Here is a 9,732-nt window from a genome sequence, read left to right as displayed (position 1 = left end):
CTGGCAGGCCAGAAAGGACTGGCATGATATATTCAGAGCACTAAATGAGAAAAATACGCAGTCAAGAATACTATATCCAGCTAGGCTGTCATTGAAAATAGAAGGAGAGATAAAAAGCTTCCAGGACAAACAAAAACTAAAGGAATTTGCAAACACAAAACCAGCCCTCCAAGAAATATTGAGAGGGGTCCTCTAAGCAAAGAGAGAGCCTAAAAGCAGCATAGACCAGAAAGGAACACAGGCAATATACAGTAACAGTCACCTTACAGGCAATACAATGGCACTAAATTCATATCTTTCAATAGTCACCCTGAATGTAAATGGGCTAAATGCCCCAATCAAAAGACACAGGCTATCAGATTGGATTAAAAAACAAGACCCATCCATATGCTGTCTGCAAGAGACTCATTTTAGACCCAAAGACACTCCCACATTGAAAGTGAGGGGGTGGAAAACCATTTACTATGCTAATGGACACCAAAAGAAAGCTGGAGTGGCAATCCTTATATCAGGCAAATTAGATTTTAAACCAAAGACTGTAATAAGAGATGAGGAAGGACACTATATCCTACTTAAAGGGTCTATCCAACAAGAAGATCTAACAATTGTAAATATCTGTGCCCCTAACATGGGAGCAGCCAATTATATAAGGCAATTAATAACAAAAGCAAAGAAACACATTGAAAACAACACAATAATAGTGGGGGACTTTAACACCCCCCTGACTGAAATGGACAGATCATCTAAGCAAAAGATCAACAAGGAAATAAAGACTTTAAATGACACACTGGACCAAATGGACTTCACAGACATATTCAGAACATTCCATACTAAAGCAACAGAATACACGTTCTTCTCTAGTGCCCATGGAACATTCTCCAGAATAGATCACATCCTAGGTCACAAATCAGGTCTCAACCGGTACCAAAAGATTGGGATCATTCCCTGCATATTTTCAGACCACAACGCTTTGAAACGAACTCAATCACAAGAGGAAAGTCGGAAAGAACTCAAATACATGGAGGCTAAAGAGCATCCTACTAAAGAATGACCGGGTCAACCAGGAAATTAAAGAAGAATTTAAAAAATTCATGGAAACCAATGAAAATGAAAACACAACTGTTCAAAATCTTTGGGATGCAGCAAAGGCAGTCCTAAGAGGAAAGTATATAGCAATACAAGTCTTTCTCAAGAAACAAGAAAGGTCTCAAATACACAACCTTCCCTACACCTAAAGGAGCTAGAGAAAAAAACAGCAAATAAAACCTAAACCCAGCAGGAGAAGAGAAATAATAAAGATCAGAGCAGAAAACAATGAAATAGAAACCAAAAGAATAGTGGAACAGATCAACAAAACTAGGAGCTGGTTCTTTGAAAGAATTAACAAGATTGATAAACCCCTGGCCAGACTTATCAAAAAGAAAAGAGAAATGACCCAAATCAACAAAATCATGAATGAAAGAGGAGAGATCACAACCAACACCAAAAACATACAAACAATTATAAGAACACATTATGAGCAACTGTATGCCAGCAAATTAGATAACCTGGAAGAAATGGATGCATTCCTAGAGATGTATCAACTACCAAAATTGAACCAGGAAGAAATACAAAACCTGAACGACCTATAACCACTAAGGAAATTGAAGCAGTCATCAAAAATCTCCCAAGAAACAAAAGCCCAGGCAGATGGCTTCCCAGGGGAATTCTACCAAACATTTAAAGAAGAATTAATACCTATTCTCCTGAAACTGTTCCAAAAAATAGAAATGGAAGGAAAACTTCCAAACTCATTTTATGAGGCTACCATTACCTTGATCCCAAAACCAAAGACCCCATCAAAAAGGAGAATTACAGACCAATATCCTTGATGAACATGGATGCAAAAATTCTCACCAAAATACTAGCCAATAGGATCCAACAGTACAGTAAAAGAATTATTCACCATGACCAAGTGGGATTTATCCCTGGGCTGCAAGGTTGGTTCAACATCCACAAATCAATCAATGTGATACAATATATTAACAAAAGAAAGAACAAGAATCATAAGATCCTCTCAATAGATGCAGAAAAAGCATTTGACAAAGTACAGCATCCTTTCTTGATCAAAACTCTTCAGAGTATAGGGATAGAGGGTACATACCTCAATATCATAAAAGCCATCTATGAAAAACCTACAGCAAATATCATTCTCAATGGGGGAAAGCTGAGAGCTTTCCCCCTAAGGTCAGGAACGCAGCAGGGATGTCCACTCTCACCACTGCTATTCAACATAGTATTAGAAGTCCTAGCCACAGCAATCAGACAACAAAAAGAAATCAAAGGCATCCAAATCGGCAAGGAGGAAGTCAAACTCTCACTCTTTGCAGATGATATGATACTTTATGTGGAAATCCCAAAAGACTCCACCCCAAAACTGCTAGAACTCATACAGGAATTCAGTAAAGTGGCAGGATATAAAATCAATGCACAGAAATCAGTGGCATTCCTATACACCAACAACAAGACAGAAGAGAGACAAATTAAGGAGTCGATCCCATTTACAATTGCACCCCAAACCATAAGATACCTAGGAATAAATCTAACCAAAGAGGCAAAGGATCTGTACTCAGAAAACTATAAAATACTCATGAAAGAAATTGAGGAAGACACAAAGAAATGGAAAAACGTTCCATGCTCATGGATTGGAAGAACAAACATTGTGAAGATGTCAATGCTACCTAGAGCAATCTACACATTCAATGCAATCCCTATCAAAATACCATCCACTTTTTTCAAAGAAATGGAACAAATAATCCTAAAATTTGTATGGAACCAGAAGAGACCCCGAATAGCCAGAGGAATGTTGAAAAAGAAAAAGCTGGCGGCATCACAATTCCAGACTTCCAGCTCTATTACAAAGCTGTCATCATCAAGACAGTATGGTACTGGCACAAAAACACATAGATCAATGGAACAGAATAGAGAGCCCAGAAATGGACCCTCAACTCTATGGTCAACTAATCTTTGACAAAGCAGGAAAGAATGTCCAATGGAAAAAAGTCTCTTCAACAAATGGTGTTGGGAAAATTGGACAGCCACATGCAGAAGAATGAAACTGGACCATTTCCTTACACCACACACAAAAATAGACTCCAAATGGTTGAAAGACCTAAACGTGAGACAGGAGTCCATCAACGTCCTAAAGGAGCACACAGGCAGCAACCTCTTTGACCTCAGCCGCAGCAACTTCTTCCTAGAAACATCGCCAAAGGCAAGGGAAGCAAGAGCAAAAATGAACTATTGGGATTTCATGAAGATAAAAAGCTTCTGCACAGCAAAAGAAACAGTCCCCAAGACCAAAAGACAACCGACAGAATGGGAGAAGATATTTGCAAATGACATATCAGATAAAGGGCTAGTATCCGAAATCTATAAAGAACTTATCAAACTCAACACCCAAAGAACAAATAATTCAATCAAGAAATGGGCAGAAGACATGAACAGACATTTTTCCAAAGAAGACATCCAAATGGCCAACAGACACATGAAAAAGTGCTCAACATCTCTTGGCATCAGGGAAATCCAAATCAAAACCTCAATGAAATACCACCTCACACCCGTCAGAATGGCTAAAATTAACAAGTCAGGAAACGACAGATGTTGGCGGGGATGCGGAGAAAGGGGAACCCTCCTACACTGTTGGTGAGAATGCAAGCTGGTGCAACCCCTCTGGAAAACAGTATGGAGGTTCCTCAAACAGTTGAAAATAGAGCTACCATATGATCCAGCAATTGCACTACTGGGTATTTACCCCAAAGAGACAAATGTAAGGATCCGAAGGGGTACGTGCACCCCAATGTTTATAGCAGCAATGTCCACAATAGCCAAACTGTGGAAAGAGCCTAGATGTCCATCGACAGATGAATGGGTAAAGAAGACATGGTATACATACACAATGGAATATTATGCAGCCATCAAAAGGAATGAGATCTTGCCATTTGCAATGGTGTGGATGGAACTGGAGGGTATTATGCTGAGTGAGATAAGTCAATCAGAGAAAGACATGTATCATATGACCTCACTGATATGAGGAATTCTTAATCTCAGGAAACAAACTGAGGGTTGCTGGAATGGTGGGGGTTGGGAGGGATGAGGTGACTGGGTGATAGACATTGGGGAGGGTATGTGCTATGGTGAGCGCTGTGAATTGTGCAAGGCTGTTGAATCACAGATCTGTACCTCTGAAACAAATAATGCAATATATGTTAAGAAAAAAAAAAGAAGATAGGAGGGGAAGAATAAAGGGGAGTAAATGGGAGAGGGAGACGAACCATGAGAGACGATGGACCCTGAAAAACAAACTGAGGGTTCTAGAGGGGAGGGTGTGGGGGGATGGGTTAGCCTGGTGATGGGTATTAAAGAGGGCATGTTCTGCGTGGAGCACTGGGTGTTATGCACAAACAATGAATCATGGAACACTACATCAAAAACTAATGATGTAATGTATGGTGATTAACATAACAACAAAAAATTTAAAGAAAAATAATCTCTTATTCTTTTTTTTTAAAGATTTTTATTTATTTATTTGAGAGAGAGAGAGAGAGAGAGCCCAAGAGGGGGTAGGGTCAGAGGGAGAAACAGACTTCCTGCTGAGCAGGGAGCCCAATGTGGGACTCGATCCCAGGACTCCGGGATCATGACCTGAGCCGAAAGCTGTCGCTCAACCAACTGAGCCACCCAGGCACCCAATAATCTCTTATTCTTTAATGTTCTGAAGCCATTGTAGTGATTCCCCTTCTTTTATTCCTGATATTGGTTATGTTTTCTTTTTTTTATTTCTAGCTAGAGGTTTATACATTTATTAATCTTTAAAAAAACAATCAGCTTCTGTTTTCATTAGTTTTTATCTTTTGCTTTTCTCTTTTTTCTTTCATTCATTTCTGCTTTTATATTTTATTTCCACCTTCCTGATGGCTTTGAATTTAATGTTCTCTTTTATATTAAGGTGGAAGATGATATCATTGGATTTGAGATTTTTCTTCTTCTTCTATTTTAGGGATTCTAAGGCTTTAAGTGTCCTGTGTTAGCTGCATCCCCATAAATTCTGGTAGGATGTATTTTCATCATTATTCAATTAAAAATATTTTTCTTGTGATTTATTCTTTTGCCTAATGATGCCTTAGATGTGTGTGGTTTAATTTTCATGTATTTGGGGTTTTTTTGTTATATTTTAAAAATGACTAAAGTTTACTTAGTATGGTTTTCTTTCAACTTGGATTCATTGGCTTATTTTTTTTTTAAATATTTTATTTATTAGACAGAGAGAGATAGTGAGAGCAGGAACACAAGCAGGGGGAGTGGGAGAGGGAGAAGAAGTCTTCCCACAGAGCAGGGAGCCCGATGTGGGACTCGATCCCAGGACCCTGGGATCATGACCTGAGCCGAAGGCAGATGCTTAACGACTGAGCCACCCAGGCGCCCTCATTGGCTTATTTTTTAAACTAGTAATTTAGGCCATTTAATTTGAAGCACAATTTTTTTTTGCTCTGAGTTACAGACTGAAAAAAAGCTGCCATTTAAAGTGTTGAAAGTTCAATTTTTCTTTTCTAGAAATTTTCTTTTTTTTAACTTATGTAAATGTTTATTAATCCTTAGAGTCAATTTTAAAAAGTTCTGCTGAATTTAGGAAAGTCTATAATCTGATTCATTAGTTATCTAACTTGGAGATAAGTAAAAGTAAACATTTGTTAAGAAAATATTTCATGGGGCGCCTGGGTGGCTCAGTCGTTAAGCGTCTGTCTTCAGCTCAGGTCATGATCCCAGGGTCCTCGGATCGAGTCCCACATCGGGCTCCCTGCTTGGCGGGAAGCCTGCATCTCCCTCTCCCATTCCCACTCCCCCTGCTTGTGTTCCTGCTCTCGCTATTTCTTTTTCTGTCAAATAAATAAATAAATAAAATCTTTAAAAATATATTTCATACTCAGAACATGGAAAAATTTTATCAAACTCTTGAGCATGCTAGGGAATTCATTGGGAGTTCATAGCCAGATTTCTATTTCTTTATTTGTTCTTTGTTTTCTGCAGTAATGGTGTGGGTCAGACCATGGCTTGAGCTAAAGGTTTAACTTTTAAAGTCCTTGCTGGACAGGGCACTCTCCTTTATGTTTTGACCTAGCTCATTTGTACATTTCTGTGTGGCTATTTTATTTCTTTTGACATGAAAGAGAAAAAATTACATTTACTCAGAACACTTCAGATTTCTCATGTATTTACTAACAAGAGGGCATGAAGCTCCTGACAATCTAGAAGCATTAATTCCCAGTGCAACATACATTAGATAATTTATACAATTGTTGAATAACCTAAGAAAAACTTTCTGAAAGGTCCTTTATCTTTGCTCTAAAGCCATATAAAATCAGTACAAAGGTTTTTTTTTTTTAATTTATTTTGAGAGAGCACGCACATGCAGAGGGGAGGAGCAAAGGGGGAAGGAAAGGATGGGGGAAAGAATCCCCAGCAGACTCTACACTGAGCAGGGAGCCCAACATGGGGCTTGATCTCACAACCCCGAGATCACGACTGGAGCCGAAACCAAGACTCGATGCTCAACCAAGCTACCCAGGTGCCCCAATTTTAAAAAATTTTTATATAAGGAATTTTTTTAGCTTTATTAAGATGTAACTGACATAGAACATTGTATAAATATAAGGTATACGACATAATGATTTATGTATATATAACAAATAGATTACCACAATAAGGTTATTTAACACAAGTATCACCTCCATAGTTGTAATTTTTTTGTGTATGGTGAGAACTTTTAAAATCTATTCTCTTAGCAACTTTGAAATATATGATAGTTTTGTCACCATGCTGTACATTATATCCCCAGAACTTATTCATCTTATGATTGGAAGTTTGTACCCTCTGACCATATTAACCTCATTCACCCCACCACCCATCCCTGACAACCACCAATTTGTTCTCTGTTATCAATTAGGTCGTTTTTTTAGATTCCATATATAAATGAGATCATACAGTATTTGTCTTTCTCTGACATTTTATTTAGCATAGTGTGTTGAAGTTTCAGCCATGTTGTTGCAAATGGCAGGATTTTCTTTTTTATGGCTGAATAATATTCCATTGTATATACAGTTGACCCTTGACCAAGATAGGTTTGAAATGTGCAGGTCCACTTCTTTGCAGATTTTTTTGGATAAATACAGTATGTTAAATGTATTCTCTTCCTTATGATTTTCTTATTTTCTTTTCTCTAGATTATTGTAAGAATACAGTACCTAATATATATAACATACAAAATATGTGCTAATAAACTATGTTACCAGAAGACTTCTTGTAAACAGTAGGTTTTAGTAGTTAGGTTTTGGGGGGAGTCAAAAGTTACAGATGAGGCTTTGGTGTTTTCTATGTATAATATCATGTCATCTGCAAATAGTGACAGTTTTACTTTTCCCTTACCAATTTGGATGCCTTTCCCCCCTCCTTTTTCTTTTTTTTTTTTATAATTTTTTTTATTGTTATGTTAATCCCCATATATTACATCATTAGTTTTTGATGCAGTGTTCCATGATTCATTGTTTGTTCATAACACCCAGTGCTCCATGCAGAACGTGCCCTCCTCAATACCCATCACCAGGCTAACCCATCCCCCTACCCCCCTCCCCTTTAGAACCCTCAGTTTGTTTTTCAGAGTCCATCATCTCTCATGGTTCGTCTCCCCCTCTGACATACTCCCCTTTTCTTCCTCTCCTGTTATCTTCTTCTTTTTCTTTTTTCTTAAAATATGTTGTGTTATTTGTTTCAGAAGTACAGATCTGTGATCCAAATGGTTGAAAGACCTAAACGTGAGACAGGAGTCCATCCAAATCCTAAAGGAGAACACAGGTAGCAACCTTTTCGACCTTAGCCGCAGCAATTTCTTCCTAGAAACATCGCCAAAGGCACGGGAAGCCCGGGCAAAAATGAACTATTGGGATTTCATGAAGATAAAAAGCTTTTGCACAGCAAAAGAAACAGTCCACAAAACCAAAAGACAACCGACAGAATGGGAGAAAATATTTGCAAATGACATATCAGATAAAGGGCTAGTATCCAAAATCTATAAAGAACTTATCAAACTCAACACACAAAGAACAAATAATCCAATCAAGAAATGGGCAGAAGACATGAACAGACATTTCTCCAAAGAAGACATCCAAATGGCCAACAGGCACATGAAAAAGTGCTCAACATCACTCGGCATCAGGGAAATCCAAATCAAAACCTCAATGCGATACCACCTCACACCCGTCAGAATGGCTAAAATTAACAAGTCAGGGAACGACAGATGTTGGCGGGGATGTGGAGAAAGGGGAACCCTCCTACACTGTTGGTGGGGATGCAAGCTGGTGCAACCCCTCTGGAAAACAGTATGGAGGTTCCTCAAACAGTTGAAATTAGAGCTACCGTTCGATCCAGCAATTGCACTACTGGGTATTTACCACAAAGATACAAATGTAGGGACCCGAAGGGGTACGTGTACCCCAATGTTTATAGCAGCAATGTCCACAATAGCCAAACTGTGGAAAGAGCCAAGATGTCCATCGACAGATGAATGGATAAAGAAGATGTGGTATATATACACAATGGAGTATTATGCAGCCATCAAAAGGAATGAGATCTTGCCATTTGCAACGACGTGGATGGAACTGGAGGGTGTTATGCTGAGTGAAATAAGTCAATCAGAGAAAAACATGTATCACATGACCTCACGGATATGAGGAATTCTTAATCTCAGGAAACAAACTGAGTGTTACTGGAATGGTTGGGGGTGGGAGGGATGGGGTGGTTGGGTCCCCCTCCTTTTTCTTATCTGATTGCTGTGGCTAGGAATTCCAGTACTATGTTGAATAAAAGTGGTGAGAGTGGGCATGCTTGTCTCTTTTCTGATCTTCGAAGAAAAGCTCTAAATTTTTCACCATTGAGGATGATGTTAGCTGTGGGTTTGCCATATATGGCTTTTGTTATGTTGAGGTATGTCCCCTCTAAGCCCACTTTGTTGAGAGCTTTTATCATGAATAGATGTTGAATTTGTCAAATGCTTCTTCTGAATTTGAGATGATCATGTAATTTTTTTTAGGATTTTATTTGTCAGAGAGAGAGCACAAGAAGGAGGAGCTGCAGGCAGAGAAAGAAGCAGGTTCCCCACTAAGGAGCCCGATGTAGGACTCAATCCAAGGACCCCAGGATCATGACCTGAGCTGACGTCAGACGCTTAACCGACTGAGCCACCCAGGCGCCCTGATCATGTAATTTTTTTACCCTTCATTTTGTTAATGTGGTTTATCACATTGATTGATTTCCAGATACTGAACCGTCCTTGCCTCCCTGGAATAAATCCCACTTGAATGTGGTGATGATCTTTTTAAGGTGTTGTTGAATGTAGTTTGCTGGTATTTTGTTGAGGATTCTTACACCTACGTTCATCAGGGGTATTGGCCTGTAGTTCTTGTGTTTTTTTGTAGTGTCTTTGGGTTTGCAAACAGGGTAATGTTGGCCTCATAGACTGAATCTGGAATTTTGGAATTTGGAATTTTTTGGAACAGTTTTTTTTTTAAGATTTTGTGTTTTTTTTAAAGTAAACTTTACACCCAATGTGGGGCTTAAACTTATAACCCCAAGATCAAGAGTTGCATGTTTTATTGACTGAGCCAGCCAGGCACCCCTATTTTTTGAAATAGTTTGAGACTA

The sequence above is a fragment of the Callorhinus ursinus genome, unplaced genomic scaffold (genome assembly GCF_003265705.2).
Source record: "Callorhinus ursinus isolate GAN/ISIS: 27379988/994484 unplaced genomic scaffold, GSC_fseal_2.0 scaffold20, whole genome shotgun sequence".
Lineage (NCBI taxonomy): Eukaryota > Metazoa > Chordata > Mammalia > Carnivora > Otariidae > Callorhinus > Callorhinus ursinus.
The sequence above is the reverse complement of the archived record's forward strand: the minus strand, read 5'-3'. Positions refer to the sequence as shown.